Genomic DNA, 19,818 nt, shown 5'->3' with positions numbered 1-19,818 from the left:
ATTTTGAACATAACCGTATATCTCAAAAAGTCGAGCTCTTAAAAAAACAAGTGTAAATTTGGATTCAGCGACCTCAAATTACTAAAAATTTGATATAAATAAATGAACACAAAAACGGTTCAATTTTGTTCCCATGTATTTCTAAAGAAAACTAATCATGAAAAATTGGGATTTTAGCCACTAAATTCGAACTTAATATCCACCATAAATACTAAATGCTATATTGACAAGTGGAAATTATATCTAATTTTATAATATTTTTATTTCATTTATATTCTGAGAAGGATTTCAAAAATGTCCCATTTGTGCATGGATATGATTCCACTAATGTAGTAATTTGATGATTTTTTTCAATGTGGTAAGTTTTTCGTCCATTTGTAATAAAGCCAAAATTTCTATTTATTAAAAATAATTTTCATTTGCAGGATGACAGCAAATCTAATGGTATTTTTTGGAATCTTCTTACTGTTTAATGCTAACTAAGCTGATATCCCTATTTGCTCTAAGAAAATTCTCTTGTAAGTTAAAGATCAAAATACCATAGAATTTGATAATATTTTTATATTTTATATACCTTTTTAACTTCAGAGGCTTATGACGCAAATCCACACAACAAAAACTAGCGAAATCGGTGAAATTGGACAAAAATGAAATGAAAATAGCAACTTATGGCATATATCTTTCATATGGATAGAAAATGGAAATTGATATTAATTAGTTTCATTCTACTAACATAGAATATTACTCTTTTGAAGAACCAATACTAAATACCGAAAAGTAACAGCATACAGCGTACGAATAAAAACATTTCTTTTATTGTATATCATAAGCCATAGTTTTATGTAATATTATAATAATTTTTTGAAATAAAATACTGGTAGTTATGAAAAATTGTCTTATATTGTACGAAAAATTTCTTAGTTGTATACAGGCTTGTTGTACCTTTAATTCCTCAATTTATTTACTTCTTTGAAAATTATACTGATAAACAGTTTATTTGAAACCAATTTCTAAATATAGGATTCCCAAAAACTTGTTCATTTTTCCGGATAGCAGGAATATTTTGAATGAGTGTAAGTACATTCTTCCCACAGCGTAGTAAGAATGAACTAAAATACGATGCAATACATAAACTTATTTATACGAAAATCATGAACTTATCTAGATGAAAAAAATCTTTGGCGCCAAATCATGGTCATTCTTACTATGGGTTAGTTCATTTTTCGTAAACAATAGTAAACTTTTTTTTCGGTGCATGAAAGTGAATCAACACACATGTGTTGTCAAACTGAGAACAGATGGGGACAATCTGACAGCGTAAAAATGACACCATACGTTTTCAAAACAACAACCAGCGTTCATGATCTGAAAACGTAATGGTTACGAATTTATAAACAAAATTAAAAAAATATTTCCCCTACCGTGACTCGAACCTGTGTTGCCTGCACGATACACGCTAACAGTCGCCTTAGCACATTGCACCAACGGCGGAGTTATCATAACAACGTCTAACGATTATTTTAAGACTTTTCATGACCAAAGAAAAACGAATGCCGTTCATGAAATCGTGAACGCCCGTGGACGAAATCGTGAACCGTTTTGAAATTTTGTGAACGTTTCCGTTTCATTTTGACAACGTCCGTTCACGATTGTGAAACGCAATTTTTTCTATTAGTGTACGCAATCCATGTTGGATGGTACATAAGATTCGAACTGGCTTAACCTTCGGCTGTGTATACTTGTTAATAATTTATTTACTTAAAGTTGTAATTTAAACCCCATTGTTATTGTTGTGTTCGGCGACACTCATTTATGAAGTTAAACTTCTCCTAAGGCAAAAGATGAAAATACTTCAATCTTTAAGGCATTCATTTTTCAGAAAATTACAGCGGTTCTGAATGAAAAGGGAAAATAAAAATATTGAAAATTTTTGAAAAAAAACACTGAATAGAGTAACAACATTATCATTTTTTTTTAATTTTTCGTTTCTTCATTCCATAAAGCCATTGCACATAGTATTCCATTTATACTAAAATTCTCTCTAACAAAACTTCAACTACACCCATTTATGCTCATATCGAGTATAATATGCACTTAAGCGCATATCCAGAAAACTCCATCTAATACTAATTGGAATTAAGAATCCTATTACTTTGGCAGAAACATCTAAATCGAATTTTGCAAAGTAGCCCTATAATTTATATGCAAACACTAACGAGTTCTCTTGAACTTCCCCCATTTCCTTATTGCATACACAGACAATTTAAAAATGTATGCTTTCCATGTCTGCAAGTACTTAGTACATATCCAAGTTGTCCATTTGCTAATGATCAAAGTAAAATATAATGAAAGACTCTTTGATAACGATGACGAACGATGCACTCCTTCATTGCATGTGGGGGAACAGTAGGGTGCAAAGTGCAGTACATGACTATAAATAAATGGAGTTGCCAATATGTTGAACACATAGCAACATACATTACCGTATTTTAAATGGCAGACCCAAACCTTTGCTGAGTGAGGAACGTGGTTTATAATTTCTTATGAATGCAATAAAGTGAATATTATTGAGATCAATGGTTTATGGTAAACACGTAAGAAAGAGCTAATGGCGGGTGCTGCCGATTGTGTGATACCCTAAACCAATCCTACGGATAAAATGTCTGCTAGATAGGCCTCATAAAATTGTAAATTTTCCAATGTGGCTGATATATTGCCAGTTGTAACCAACTTCAGATTGCTACACAGAAAAAGTTTCAGTAGTTAAACCAACGCTAAATTTAACTTATTTTTATTGGAAAAAAATGTATTTGCTTGTAGTTAAATTTTATTATTTTTATTGAAATTTTCCACAGCTTAATGAAATCTTACTTTTTTTAATTTTGTTTCAAACATTTTACGAACTACACGTGAGTATAAAGTTCAATGACCGTACACATAAGTTCAATATGAACTAAAGCAAAAGAAGATTTTCGTACGATTCCCAAAAATAGTAAGAATGAACTACTGTATGGTTCAATTGGTCATGATTTGGCGCCAATGATTTTTATACCCTCCACCATAGGATGGGGGTATATTAACTTTGTCATTCCGTTTGTAACACATCGAAATATTGCTCTAAGACCCCATAAAGTATATATATTTTGGGTCGTGGTGAAATTCTGAGTCGATCTAAGCATATCCGTCCGTCCGTCCGTCTGTCCGGCTGTCCGTCCGTCTGTGGAAATCACGCTAACTTCCGAACGAAACTAGCTATCGACTTGAAACTTGGCACAAGTAGTTGTTATTGATGTAGGTCGGATGGTATTGAAAATGGGCCATATCGGCCCACGTTTACGTATAGCCCCCATATAAACCGATCCCCAAATTTGGCTTGCGGAGCCTTCCGGAGCAGCAAAATTCATCCGATCCGATTGAAATTTGGTACGTGGTCTAAGTATACGGTCTCTAACAACCATGCAAAAATTGGTCCATATCGGTCCATAATTATATATAGCCCCCATATAAACCGATCCCCAGATTTGACCTCCGGAGCCTCTTGGAGGGGCAAAATTCATCCGATCCGGTTGAAATTTGGTACCTGATGTTAGTATACGGTCTCTAACAACCATGCAAAAATTGGTCCATATCGGTTCATAAATATATATAGCTCCCATATAAACCGATCCCCAGATTTGACCTCCGGAGCCTCTTGGAGGAGCAAACTTCATCCTACCCGATTGAAATTTGGTACGTGGTGTTAGTATATGGTCTCTAACAACCATGCAAAAACTGGTCCATATCGGTCCATAATTATATATAGCTCCCATATAAACCGATCCCCAGATTTGAACTCCGGAGACTCTTGGAGGGGCAAAATCCATCCGATCCGTTTGAAATTGGGTACCTGATGTTAGTATACGGTCTCTAACAAGCATGCAAAAATTGGTCCATATCGGTCCATAATTATATATAGCTCCCATATAAACCGATCCCCAGATTTGAACTCTGGAGCCTCTTGGATGAGCAAAATACATCCGATCCAATTGAAATTTAGTACGTGGTGTTAGTATATGGTCTCTAACAACCATGCAGAAATTGGTCCATATCGGTCCATAATTATATATAGCTCCCATATAAACCGATCCCCAGATTTGACCTCCGGAGCCTCTTGGAGGAGCAAAAGTCATCCGATGCGGTTGAAATTTGGTACATTTCGTTAGTATATGGCCTCTAACAGCCATGTAAAAATTGTCAAATTTTATTACTATAGAAAGTTTTGTCAAAATTTCATTTCTATAGAAAGTTTTGTAAAAAGTTTATTTCTATAGAAATGTTTGTCAACATTTTATTTCCATAGAAAATTTTGTCAAAATTTTATTTCTATAGAAAATTTTGTAAAAAATTTATTTCTGTAGAAAATTTTGTCAACATTTTATTTCTATAGACAATTTTGTCAACATTTTATTTCTATAGAACATTTTGTCAACATTTTATTTCTATAGAAAATTTTGTCAACATTTTATTTCTATAGAAAATTTTGTCAAAATTTTATTGCTATAGAAAATTTTGTCAACATTTTACTTCCATAGAAAGTTTTGTCAACATTTTATTTCTATAGAAAATTTTGTCAAGTTTTTATTTCTATAGAAAATTTTGTCAAAATTTTATTTCTATAGAAAATTTTGTCAAACTGAATTATATACGTATTTAATCGGCCTTTTTTTTTTTTTGTTTAATATATACCCCTTATGGACTAACTTACAATTTAGAAGACAGTGTTAAAAAGTTTTACGATACCTTGCCATCGGCAAGTGTTATCGCAACCCAAGTAATTCGATTGTGGATGACAGCCTTTAGTAGAAGTTCCTACGCAATCCATGGTGGAGGGTACATAAGATTCGGCCTGGCCGAACTTACGGCCGTATATACTTGTTTTCTTTATTTTAGTTAATTTTTTCTTCTATGAGATGATGTAATTTCGTAAACTGTAGTTAAAAAGTACAACAGGGCATTAAAATTTCCTGGTTTTAACAAAGCTTTGTGGAAATCTCAAAATATGGAATAAAATTTAGTTCAATTTTCTTGCGAGATAGTTCATTCTTTCTATAAAACAGTTCACTTTTTGGGTATCATTTCTAAAAAAACTCGTCTTATAACTGACAGTTCATTTTATCAACAAAATCATTTTGATGTATTGCATTCACAAATAAAGTTACTCGTAGGGGAAGTTAAGCGTGATAGTGCGATTCATTTATATTTGGCTGGGAAAACGACATTAGGCTATAACGGTAGCCCAGAATTTATATACCAATATTTTTTTCGTAACATTGCACGTTACCGTGATGCTGACAGCATTGCATCGCGTCCGAAAAGAAACGGTAACAACACCAGATATGACCGAAAAGTCGATCGAAATTCCCACCGCAGTGGTAGAAAATTTGGTCATGATCGGAACATATCGAACTAAAGCCATTGAACTTCCAAAAATTGCAATGCTCACCAATGCACAAGCAGACTGAAAAGAGCCAAGGATTTGATTGACTTGCACAAAAGTGCACAGTTGCCGAATTTGGTTTTCTTCTATGAAAATCAATTCCAAATTGAGCAGTTTGTGAACAAACAAAACAACAAAAACTTGCCAAAGAGGTCAGAGAAAATTTACACTTTCGATTGTTCACCATTGGTAGTGGCGTCGGCCGTTACAGCGGCACACGACCTCATACGACCAATGTGACACGACAAAAATAAAAAAAAATCAAATTGCATGATTATGTTTTTCAAATGATACACTGAAAAAAATATTGTCGCGAGACCAAAGATTTCGTGTCCTTCTAATACGAATGCTAATTTTGCTTAGCATAGAAGACGCATTTCTCTGATATTTGTTCAAAAGTTGGAAATCTGAAATGAAATCGATTTGTCCTTATATTTAGTTATCTTTACATGAAAGAAATTTATTTCTTTGAATCAAATACGTAAAACTCAAATTTAAAAGAGATTTTTAAATCTAACACCATTTTTAGACAATTTCGCAAAATTGCATTTATGATTTATAGGTCGATTACAAGCATAGGAAAATTGTAATAATTTTTACAAATTTTTGACTTAACAGCAACCACTTTTCAAGGAAATTGTGGATAATTTGGCGATATCTTCCCAAATCAGATAAACATATTTTTTATGTATATGGCGGCTTTGAGACGGTTTTGACCAAATTAGGCACACAATGCTATTAATGGTACTCTCTGTGAAATTTTCAAGTAAATCGGAGTGAAATTTTTACTTACGGTGGCCCAATATATATATATATATAATTCTGGACCGATTTCAAACACATTTGGCACACTAGACACGATCAACTGTACTCATTACTAAAATTCTGGCTTCATGGTCATATAAGTGCATATCGGGCGAAAGATATATATGAGGGCTATATCTAAATTTGAAGGGATTTCTTCCAATATCCATAGGGCTCCATTCTGACCAAAACACATCGATTGGACTAAACATGCGATGAAGACTTTATTCACAAAAAAGTGTGATCAAAGTGTCAACTTTATCAATCCTGTCAAGACGGCGCTTCGACGGAAATGGGCCACAATATCGCAGAGTCACTTTCATGCAGAGTGTGAAGACTTTGGCGTCCGTTTTAAGGCTATAAGTCGTGCCGAAGGTTGGTAATTTGAACAACTCTAAACTGTTGAACAAAAAAATGTTGGAAATAACATCAAATTTAAGAATCAGTTTAAATTAGGAAAGACTTTACTGTGCCATATCAGCCACCCTGTATATGGCCTTATATTTAGCTAAAAAATATTGACTTCACAATTCGGAAACTTAAAAAAGACAAAATTTAGAAATATTTAAATGACCTAAAATTACACTCTTCACACATATTAGGGATTTTCATTACTTAGCTTGGGATTGATGCATTAAGCAGTCTATTTCAAAATATTTTTTTCTTCCCGAATATATCGTAGTAATATAATACTTACTTCATAAGTTATAAAATATTAAACCCTTCACTGCATACCAACCAGAGGGCAATCTCTGATAAATGATAATTTTTTAGGTTTTCTACAGTCAAAAAGTTTTAAACGTCGAAAATGTCACATACCTGTATAAAACCTAAAAAAATATTAAATGTCATAAAAGTTCACGGCTTTTTAAATTCGATTTTAAATTAGTTTTTCAATATTCTTTCATATTTACGAATTATATTTATTTTATTTATACCCTCCACCATAGGATGGGGGTATATTACCTTTGTCATTCCGTTTGTAACACACCGAAATATTGCTAGGTCGTGGTGAAATTCTGAGTCGATCTAAGCATGTCCGTCCGTCTGTTGAAATCACCCTAACTTCCGAACGAAACGAGCTATCGACTTGAAACTTGGCACAAGTGGTTGTTATTGATATCGATCAGATGGTATTACAAATGGGCCATATTGGACCACTTTTACGTATAGCCCCCATATAAACCGACGCTCAGATTTGGCTTGCGGAGCCTCTTGGAGGAGCAAAATTCATCCGATCCGGTTGAAATTTGGTACATGGTGTTAGTATATGGTCTTTAACAATTGGTCCACATCGGTCGATAATCATATATAGCCCCCATATAAACCGATCCCAGATTTGGCTTGCGGTGCCTCTAAGAGAAGCAAATTTCATCTGATCCGGCTGAAATTTGTTTCATAGTGTTAGTAAAGGGTGATTCTTTTGAGGTTAGGATTTTCATGCATTAGTATTTGACAGATCACGTGGGATTTCAGACATGGTGTCAAAGAGAAAGATGCTCAGTATGCTTTGACATTTCATCATGAATAGACTTACGATCTGCCACAACGTCGAATTTTCAGTGAATGGGCCCTAGAAAAGTTGGCAGAAAATCCGCTTTTTTATCGACAAATTTTGTTCAGCGATGAGGCTCATTTCTGGTTGAATGGCTACGTAAATAAGCAAAATTGCCGCATTTGGAGTGAAGAGCAACCAGAAGCCGTTCAAGAACTGCCCATGCATCCCGAAAAATTCACTGTTTGGTGTGGTTTGTACGCTGGTGGAATCATTGGACCGTATTTTTTCAAAGATGCTGTTGGACGCAACGTTACGGTGAATGGCGATCGCTATCGTTCGATGCTAACAAACTTTTTGTTGCCAAAAATGGAAGAACTGAACTTGGTTGACATGTGGTTTCAACAAGATGGCGCTACATGCCACACAGCTCGCGATTCTATGGCCATTTTGAGGGAAAACTTCGGAGAACAATTCATCTCAAGAAATGGACCGGTAAGTTGGCCACCAAGATCATGCGATTTGACGCCTTTAGACTATTTTTTGTGGGGCTACGTCAAGTCTAAAGTCTACAGAAATAAGCCAGCAACTATTCCAGCTTTGGAAGACAACATTTCCGAAGAAATTCGGGCTATTCCGGCCGAAATGCTCGAAAAAGTTGCCCAAAATTGGACTTTCCGAATGGACCACCTAAGACGCAGCCGCGGTCAACATTTAAATGAAATTATCTTCAAAAAGTAAATGTCATGGACCAATCTAACGTTTCAAATAAAGAACCGATGAGATTTTGCAAATTTTATGCGTTTTTTTTTTAAAAAAGTTATCAAGCTCTTAACAAATCACCCTTTATATGGTCTTTAACAAACATGGAACAATTGGTCCACATCGGTCCATAATCATATATAGCCCCCATATAAACCGATTTGGCTTACGGTGCCTCTAAGAGAAGCAAGTTTCATCCGATCCGCCTGAAATTTGGTACATGGAAATTTGGTACATGGTCTCTAACAACTATGCAAACGTTGGTCTATATCGGTCCATAATTATATTTAGCCCTCATATAAACCGATCCCCAGAATTGACCTCCGGAGCCTCCTGGATGAGCAAAATTCATCCGATTCGGGTGAAATTTGGTACATGCAGGAATTGGTGCATATCGGTCCATAATTATATATAGCCTCCAAATAAACCGATCCCCAGATTTGACCTCCGGAGCCCCTTGGAAGAGCAAAATTCACCCGATCCGGTTGAAATTTGGTACCTGGTGTTAGTATAAGGTCTCTAACAATCAGGCAAAAATTGGTCCATACCGGTCTTAATTATATATAACCCTTATTTAAACCGATTCCCAGATTTGACCTCCGGAGCTATAGGAGGAGCAAAATTCATCTGACCCGGTTGAAATTTTATACGTGGTGAAATTTGGTACATTGCACTAATATATGGTCGCTAACAACCATGCCAAAGTTGGTCCATATCGGTCTATAGTTATATATATAGCCGATCCCCAAAAATAATCTACCAAAATTTTATTTCTATAGAAAATTTTGTCAAAATTTTATTGGTATACAAAATTTTTTCAAATTTTTATTTCTATAGAAAATTTTGTCAAAATTTTATTTCTATAAAAAATTTTGTCAAATTTTGTTGCTGTAGAAAATTTTGTCAAAATTGTATTTCTATAGAAAATTTTGTCAAATTATTATTATTTACCTATTTAATCGGCCTTTTTATATTCACCATAGGATGGGGGTATATTAACTTTGTCATTCCGGTTGTAACACATCGAAATATTGCTCTAAGACCCCATAAAGTATATATATTCTGGGTCGTGGTGAAATTCTGAGTCGATCTGAGCATGTCCGTCCGTCTGTCCGTCCGTCTGTTGAAATCACGCTAACTTCCGAACGAAACAAGCTATCGACTTGAAACTTGGCACAAGTAGTTGTTATTGATGTAGGTCGGATGGTATTGCAAATGGGCCATATCGGTCCACTTTTACGTATAGCCCCCATAGAAACGGACCCCCAAATTTGGCTTGCGAGGCCTCTAAAAGAAGCAAATTTCATCCGATCCGGCTGAAATTTGGTACATGGTGGTAGTATATGGTCTCTAACAACCATGCAAAAATTGGTCCACATCGGTCCACCCGTGGTGCAATGGTTAGCATGCCCGCCTTGCATACACAGGGTCGTGGGTTCGATTCCTGCTTCGACCTAACACCAAAAAGTTTTTCAGCGGTGGATTATCCCACCTCAGTAATGCTGGTGACATTTCTGAGGGTTTCAAAAAGCTTCTCTAAGAGTTTTCACTTCAATGTGGAACGCCGTTCGGACTCGGCTATAAAAAGGAGGTCCCTTGTCATTGAGCTTAACATGGAATCGGGCAGCACTCAGTGATAAGAGAGAAGTTCACCAATGTGGTATCACAATGAACTGAATAGTCTAAGTGAGCCTGATACATCGGGCTGCCACATAACCTAACCTAACCTAACCTAACCTATCGGTCCATAATTATATATAGCCCCGATATAAACCGATCCCCCGATTTGGCTTGCAAGGCCTCTAAGAGAAGCAAATTTCATCCGATCCGGCTGAAATTTGGTATACGGTGTTAGTATATGGTCTCTAACAACCATGCAAAAATTGGTCCACATCGGTCCATAATTATATATAGCCCCCATATAAACCGATCCCCCGATTTGGCTTGGAGGCCTCTAAGAGAAGCAAGTTTCATCTGATCCGGCTGAAATTTGGTACATGGTGTTAGTATATGGTCTGTAACAACCATGGAAAAATTGGTCCACATCGGTCCATAATTATATATAGCCCCCATATAAACCGATCCCCCGATTTGGCTTGCGAGGCCTCTAAGAAAAGCAAGTTTCAACCGATCCGGCTGAAATTTGGTACATGGTGTTAGTATATGGTCTCTAACAACCATGCAAAAATTGGTCCACATCGGTCCATAATTATATATAGCCCCCATATAAACCGATCACCAGATTTGACCTCCGGAGTGTCTTGGAAGACCAAAATTCATCTTATTCAGTTGAAATATGGTACGTGGTGTTAATATATGGCCTCAAACTCCCATGCAAAAATTGGTCGAAATCGGACCATATAAACCGATCCCCAGATTTGACCTCCGGAGCCCCTTGGAAGAGCAAAATTCATCCGATTCGGTTGAAATTTGGTACGTGATGTTAGTATATGGTGTCCAACAACCATGCAGGAATTAGTTCATATCAGGCCATAATTATATATAGCACCCATATAAACCGATCCCGAGATTTGGTTTTGGAGCCTCTTGGAGGAGCAAATTTCATCCGAGTCAGTTGAAATTTGGTACATTGTGCTAGTATTTATATGACCGTTAACAACCATGCCTAACTAGGTCCATATCGGTCTATAGTTAAATATAGCCCTCAGATAAATCGATCCCCAATTACACAACAATTCATCAATATCATCAATCAAGAATAACTGTATATAGTCCCCATATAAGCGACCCCCATATTTCAATTCTGGCTCCCTACGTACCGTGCAATAGTCCATATCGATTCGTAATTATTTGAAAAATTTTCTACACAAACTTTTTATTTTGTCTAATGTTTACCACGTATGGGCTCACAATTTAGAAAACGATTTAAGACATACTTTTTATTTTGTCTAATGTATACCACGTATGGGCTAACTCACAATTTAGAAAACGATTTAAGATACCACAACCCATGTAATTCGATTGTGGATGACAGTCTTTCGTAGAAGTTTCTACGCAATCCATGGTGGAGGGTACATAAGATTCGGCCTGGCCGAACTTACGGCTGTTTATACTTGTTTTGTTTAATATATACCCCGTATGAACTAACTTACAATTGAGAACACGGTGTTAAGAAGTTTTAAGATACCTTGCCATCGGCAAGTGTTACCACAACCCAAGTAATTCGATTGTGGATGACAGTCTTTAGTACAAGTTTCTATGCAATTCGGCCTGGCCGAACTTACGGCCGTATATACTTGTTTAATATTAATATTTTGAAACTTTCTCATAAGAAAATTTTAGTTTTTTATAATAGAAACATACACATAAAAACACGTTTTCAAATTGTTGAAACCGGGTCGATCATAAGGAGTTTTCATGGAAGCGTGAAATTCCAAACGCCAAGTTTGTCGTTGTATGAAGTCGGGTCTGGACAATATTTATTTATTTCTTGCTTTCTTTGTCTCAGATTAAGTCATTCATCAATACAAAAATTGCCACAAAAAAAATATATATGTTATATGTCATAGGATTACGAAATTTTTGACGTAAAGTAAAATACGTCGTAAATGTATGTCAAATAGACCATCTATGATACCTACGCCCGCTTTGTCCATTTCATTCCAAAAGTTGGAATTTGATTTCTAAAAAGTAAGCATCGCCTGCACATCGTGTGACACGGATTTGAAATCGATTACAATAAGGTCCTAAACAGTGTTACCAATTAGACTTTCTCACGCTAGATTTGGATTTTAGCCTTTATTCTGGATTGTTTCATTACCTTTAGGCTAGGCTTAAAAGACAACAGTTAACTGTATTTCCCGTCGTTACTGAAACTACATATTAGATTTTCTAATTTTATAAAAATTCGCCTCTTCTCCGTCTGGACAGCATAGACAGCAACACTGGTAAAGGACATTGAGCTAAAATTTGGGACTCAAAGATAAGGGAGTTTTGGAGCACTTAGTATGAAATTCGAAAGCTTTATTGAGATGTTAAGAGCTAGAATTTGGGCATTTAATGTTATGGAAAATTACACCATTAATTAATTTTGAATAAAACATGGACTTACCTGAATTTGGCATCCATACATTAAACATGACGAAAGATCACGAAAAAGCGTTAAATGTGAAGAATACACTCTGAGAGTCTAACATGATTTCTAATTCAAAACACCACATAAAATGTAATTCCAGGTTTCCGACATTAAGGATGAGGAGCAATATGTTCCCGCAGAGTATGGTGCAAAGTGCAGCCACAATCAATCACATGGAATTGATTGGGTATGGCTGTTGTTTAAATGCAACCATCAAAACCAAAGCCCATGCTACAACGCCATGATTGTATATACATTGGCCTCACATTCACATTAGTAAGAGTGCGGCAGGAGCTGCCTCTGTTTTGATGTGGTGCCATTGGGTGTTGACAAAAGTCAAACACCGTGACAATATGCCATACAATTTATATGCTGCAAACAATGGTGCTACACGATGCATTAAGGTAAGTCGCAACAGAATAATACAATTTGACCGATTTCCAACAACCAATTATTGATTCATTTGCGAAAAAAGGATTCTTTGATGCCCGATGGGCATGATATGTGCTTGGTCCGGATAAGTACTTAGCGTACAGACAAACTGCACTTCGAAGGCACTCTCACATCTCCACGCTATAAGTAATTATCTCAACACCTATTTATTCTACCATCCTCTCGTATTTAACGAAATCAAAATCAATACGACATCATACACATCAAGCAAGTAAGATTTTATCTCAAATGGTGCGAATAGTCGACTGTACGATGTAGGAGATTTTTATACCCTCCTCCATAGTTGCTGGGAATTTACGTATGAGAACAAATAGGGAGCATAAAATACAAAGCAAAACAAATTATATGGATTAGACACTTGGCTTCTAGTTCGAGGAAGTGAGCTGCCTCTACTGGAGAAGTCCAGAGTAGGTGTCAGGTATTTCGGCTTCGCAGGACACGCGGTGAGATCCCTCGTGATGTGAGGCTTCTGTCCACCATTCGGGAAAACATCTCGAATTGCCGGGTTCAGAAGGGAGATGTAACTATTGAAGTACCTAGAGATTCCAAATCTTAGCTGGCAACCGTCTCTCATCATCGCCCATCATGGTGGTCTTCCCCCCAGCACAGCGCGGCACTGGTGGGATCCATAGCCTTCTGAACCGCTGCCGCATATGCCGCTCTCAGTGCCATCCTTATCCCCTCATCATTGTCATCGCCGATCAAGTGGCTTATTGATTGAATATATTTCCGAAAATCTTGCTTCGTTCGTTCGGTACCCTCCTGGTTGTTGCATTGTTTTGGGTGGTTTGCCCCTCTGCACTATATCAGGTGCTGGTGGTTGAGGCGGGTGCAGTGCTGCCTCACCGATAGCATTTTGGGCTCTTGGTGCAAAAAATCCATGGTACCGACCCATCCTAACAAACTGTCCTGATGCATTTGTGTATGCCGATAGATGTCCATGCATTATGTTGACAGTAGCTAGTAACTGATGGCAGCATGTTTGCTCGTTATTTACTCGTCATGTTGCAACTTGGATCACTGTATGTGCTTGAGTGGATGGGTGGATATGTGACTGACTGGCTGAATTGATGGCATTGGTGATGGTTAACATGAATGAATGGGTGACTATCATACGGTATGGGAGGCATTAAGTATGAATGACTTGCCAGACTTTATTTGCATTCGATTTGTTCTCTTACCTCACGACCCATTCATATGCGCTACGGACGTATGTGTATTTTGCAAAATTTATGCACCTCCAGATATTTTGACTTGCAGCACAGCAACAACATTTCAAATGCATACCATACATACAATTCAGTTTGGATTGCATTCGAATAGAATTTGGCATCTGTATGTGGCTTTCATTCGTATCTACCTTAGGTCATATACTATTTATGTGAAGCAAGGATTTGCGTCCTCAGTGAAGAGAGTGACAAGCAAAAAATTGTCTTCATTACTAACATATTAGACAAAATTCCAAACTTTATATATTGCAAAAGATTAGAAGAATATTCTGTAATTCTACACGATCCACATACAGAAAACAAATTTGCGGTGCCAACCAATTTGTTGCCAACCGAATTATTTGGTCCCATCTAACCCACATAATTTGAAGAAGCAACCAACTTTTGTCTATCAACTGTGAATAAAATTATTGGGATGACTACAATTTGGGCCCATTAACAGTCTAATTGCCAATCACAACCCATAACATTTCATTCGTATGTTACAACAACTAACAATTTTTTTGTCGGACAACCCATGCTTGTGAAACTAAAGAAACTTATGTTTAATTCTTCTCAGTTTTATTCAGTTATATTTATATTAACATTTGTATCGTTTATTGACCTAATAAAACTATCGGAATCTGAAGAACCAAAAGCCTTTTTTGAATTGCGCTTCAGCGGACATGTTTACAAAACGATGTGCAAAATTTTCAGGCACAAGCGGCTCTTGGGCCTGAATGTCTCTAACATTGTTAACTTTGTTTTACCTGTGGTTTGTTTAATGTAGAATCTTGAGATTCTCAACCTTGCAACTAAGTTATACGTTTGAATGCTTATTGAGCATTTTGATGTTAGCAAGGACCGTTGCTTGAAATTGCAACAAAGTTCTTCATCCACTTCAAACAGATTGCATACAAAGCCAAATTGTTCACAATTAAAATAATCACAAAAATTTACATCGAATTTGAATCTATGAGTTGCTTATTCTTAACATCAACCAGTAAAGTAAGTAAAGTAATCTCCTATTATATGCTTTGAAATCTTTGCTACTGTGAATATAAATGGGAATTCGTTTTTAAGACCTCAGTAAACCTTTAAAAGTTTCTGCCTCCTGTCTTAATTATCTACCGTTAGCTGCTGTAAGGATAATGTCTGATTCTTCTTTATAATCTCTAAATTTTGTAAAAGGCAATACAGGAATCTCCGCACCACAGTCAATTAAAAATTTTAGTCATCATTCACAAAAAGGCGTCATCTTCTAGTCCCATTACTGTTATCCCTCGCCGACATAACAGATTTTCTTTGTTTCCTTTTTACTAAATGCACATGGTTCGCACTTTCAAGCTTTGTCTCTGTAGCGATAATTGTCGATTCAGTATTTTTTGAGTACATAAGAAATCGACTAACAAAAAGATATATACGGCCGCTAGTTCGGCACGGTATCGGATAAAATTTGTTCCTCCATGAGGCTCTAGTATTCAATTTGGGGGTAGGGTATAAAACAATATTATACCAGGTATACCGGTATAAAAGGTTGGCTGATAAGTCCCCGGTCTGACACATAGATGGCGTCGCTAGTATTAAATGCATATTATTTTTATATAGTACCAACCTTCAAATGATTCGTGTCAAAATTTGACGTCTGTAAGTCAATTAGTTTGTGAAATAGAGCGTCTTTTGTGAAGCAACTTTTGTTATTGTGAAAAAATGGAAAAAAGGTATTTCGTGTTTTGATAAAATTTTCTAAAGGGGAAAAATACGGTGGAAGCAAAAACTTGGCTTGATAATGAGTTCCCAGACTCTGCCCCAGGGAAATCAACAATAATTGATTGGTATGCAAAATTCAAGCGTGGTGAAATGAGCACGGAGGACGGTGAACGCAGTGGACGCCCGAAAGAGGTGGTTACCGACGAAAACATCAGAAAAATCCACAAAATGATTTTGAATGACTGTAAAATGAAGTTGATCGAGATAGCAGAGGCCTTACAGATATCAAAGGAATGTGTTGGTCATATCATTCATCAAATGGGTGCCGCGCGAGCTCACATTTGACCAAAAACAGCGAGTTGATGATTCTGAGCGTTGTTTGCAGCTGTTAACTCGTAACATACCCGAGTTTTCCATCGATATGTGACAATGGATGAAGCATAGCTCCATCACTACACTCCTGAGTCCAATCGACAGTCGGCTGAGTGGACATCGACCGGTGAACCGTCTCCGAAGCGTGGAAAGACTGAAAAGGCCGCTGGCAAAGTAATGGACTCTGTTTTTTGGGATGCGCATGGAATATTTTTTATCGATTATCTTGAGAAGGGAAAAACCATCAACAGTGACTATTATATGGCGTTATTGGAGCGTTTGAAGGCAATCGCGGCAAAACGGTCCCACATGAAGAAGAAAAAAGTGTTGTTCCACCAAAACAACGCACCGTGTCACAAGTCATTGAGAACGATGGCAAATATTCATGAATTGGGCTTCGAATTGCTTCCCCACCCACCGTATTCTCCAGATCTGGCCCCCAGCGACTTTTTCTTGTTGTCAGACCTCAAAAGGATTCTCGCAGGGAAAAAATTTGGCTGCATTGAAGAGGTGATCGCCGAAACTGAGGCCTATTTTGAGCAAAATCGAAGGAGTACTACCAAAATGGTATCAAAAAATTAGAAGGTCGTTATAATCGATGTATCGCTCTTGAAGGGAACTATGTTGAATAATAAAAACGAATTTTGACAAAAAAATGTGTTTTTCTTTGTTAGACCGGGGACTTATCAGCCAACCATATATATATATATATATATATATATATATATATATATATATATATATATATATATATATATATATATATATATATATATATATATATATATATATATATATATATATATATATATATATATATATATATATATATATATATATATATATATATATATATATATATACGTCTTCAAACTTTTTGGTGCTCTTCCGCGTTCTTCATTTCTCATATCAAAATCATTATTTCTAAATCGTTGAAACCATTATCAAACCATCATCAAATGCTTCGACAATAATTCGATGCGACTCTGCAGCACTTTTCTACAAATGAAAACAAAAAATTAATGCTTTCCGGAAATTATCACTTTCTGGTACAAAATTCGACATTCTTAACACGATGAAAAAGTATGATGCCTGTTCAATGACTTGATGTATACTAAATATTTCTCACAGATGGCATAGCAAACACAAATAAGACCTCGTTCACAACAAATGTTTCCTATCGAGACATTTGTATCTAGACGCTCACTTCATACCGGTATACCTGGTATCTGTTTTGATAAATTTTACATTACATACTTTTTATTATTTTCTTTTTATTTTTATTAAATTTTTACTATGACACATTAAGTTGTCTTATTAAAGACTTACCCCCGTTTTCGTGAAGCTCAGTTAGTGCTCGGTTAGCTAACGAAATTTTAAACCGTACTATGAACATATCTGCCAATATATCCCACATGCCATTCAGAAATTTAACTGCTGCAAATTTTTCAGTTAAAGTTAACCGGAGAGAAGATATTTGCAATTTACTTTCTGTTAACTGGCAGTTAAAGTCTAACGGAGCTATATGAAAATGGCCATTAGTGTCAGAAAAGAACAGTTTGAACTAGTTTGATATTTTCGAAGAATTTCAAAAAACTCCAACAAACGAACAACGTTTTCGATACCCATTTCCAAACGTTGTTTTTTTTTTCTTTGCGTGTTCACCGATTGGCATATAAAGGGATCATCGCTACATCAGTTTCAAATTTGATGTTCATACCACCAAGACCATATTTCCGCCAAATGTTAGGAAAGCTGACTGGAATAGGTATAGGGAATCGTTCACTATGATGCTACCGGAAATAACAGAGACAAATATGAGAAATGTGCAAGATATCGAACACGCAGTGGAGCGGATTACTAAGGCCTTCAACATCTCACTGAAAGCTGCATGCCCTAGAGGGAAGCCAAGGGGGAAAATCGACCACCATGGTGGTCTATGGAATTATGTAATATGAGGAAATCCTGCAGGAAGCTCTTTACCAAGGCAAAGTCCACTAGAGAGCCTGAGGATTGGGACGCTTACAAGAAGAATGTGAGAGGATACAAGCGAGAACTGAGAAATGCTCAGCATAACTCTTAGAATGATTACTGCAGCAGTATTGAGAATACGTCCGAGGCTTCCAGACTACGGAAGGTTCTAGCATCCACCAACTTCGCTCCAAGTTTCATTAAAACATCGGAGGGCAATTGGACAACGTCCAGTGAGGAGACGCTGGAGGTACTATTGGACACACATTTTCCTGGAAATCAGACGGTTGAACCAGGTTCTGGCGGTGCCACAGTGGCTCAGCGGTCGTTTCCTATCGAGGAAATTGAATCGGAATCTAGAATAAGATGGGCGTTGAATAGCTTTGGACCATTCAAATCCCCCGGACCTGATGGAATTACTCCGGCGGATTTACAAGCAGTGACTGACAACATTATCCCCTGGTTGTCGGAGATATATAAAGGATGTATCAACTTATCATATATCCCAGGAAAGTGGAGGGAAACAAAAGTCGTTTTCATACCTAAAGCGGGAAAAGCCTCTCACTCGAGGGCGAAGGTTTCCGACCAATCAGATTATCCTCATTCCTACTTAAGACTCTGGAGAGGATGATAGATATTTATCTTAGAACTAGCATCGATTCACTATCTGTCAAAGAATACACAATCGTGGCGTTTCTAGATATAATAATGTCCATCCGAGCTCGATATTAAATGGACTGACAACTCTGAATGTTGATCCATGTATACTAGGCTGTTAGACGAACTTCTAATGAAGAGACGTATTTCAGCCACACTAGGACAAGCAAACATAAAAAGGTATGTGAACAGAGGCACTCCCCAAGGAGGAGTTCTATCACCTCTTCTTTGAAATGTTGCTATAAATAACCTTCTGGTTACCCCAGAAAAAGAAAGGATAAAAGTGATGGCATTCGCAGATGATGTGATTCTAGCAGTCAGGGGAAAATTTCCATCCACAATCAGAGATATTATTCAGAGGGCCCTCCGGATGACTGAGAAATGGGCGAAAGACAATGGTCTTGGGGTAAATCCTGCAAAGACAGAACTAGTCATGTACTGCAAAGATCGCAAAACACCCACGGTTAGGCCCATTTCCTTAGGGGGTATTGAAATTCCCTTTGGTGAGTGTGCAAAATACCTTGGCGTTATTTTGGACAGAAAGCTGAACTTTAAGCTTAACATTGAAGAAAGGGCGAGAAAAGTAACGGTAGCTTTGTACTCGTGCAAAAAGGCAATAGGAAAAAAAGTGGGGACTAAAACCAAAAATTGTGCATTGGCTATACACGGCAGTGGTTAGATCTATAATGCTATATGGTATTGTAGTCTGGTGGCCGGCACTTCACCAGCCAACAAATTTAGACAAAGTTCAGCGTATGGCGTATTTGTGTATCTCAGGCGCATTCAGCAAGACAGGAACAAATTCCCTTAATGT

General features: G+C 36.8%; 1 long non-coding RNA gene across 1 annotated transcript; it reads left to right on the top strand.

Annotated features, from left to right (window-relative positions):
* Positions 1 to 283: 283 nt before the first annotated feature.
* On the top strand, positions 284 to 891 carry LOC142227616 (uncharacterized). Its single transcript, XR_012719928.1, has 2 exons — positions 284 to 358; positions 426 to 891. It is a non-coding gene; the product is annotated as an uncharacterized LOC142227616 (long non-coding RNA).
* The last annotated feature ends 18,927 nt before the right edge of the window (positions 892 to 19,818 follow it).

Source organism: Haematobia irritans, chromosome 2 (assembly GCF_050003625.1).
Source record: "Haematobia irritans isolate KBUSLIRL chromosome 2, ASM5000362v1, whole genome shotgun sequence".
Taxonomy (NCBI): Eukaryota; Metazoa; Arthropoda; class Insecta; order Diptera; family Muscidae; genus Haematobia; species Haematobia irritans.
This window is presented reverse-complemented; position numbering and strand designations above follow the sequence as displayed.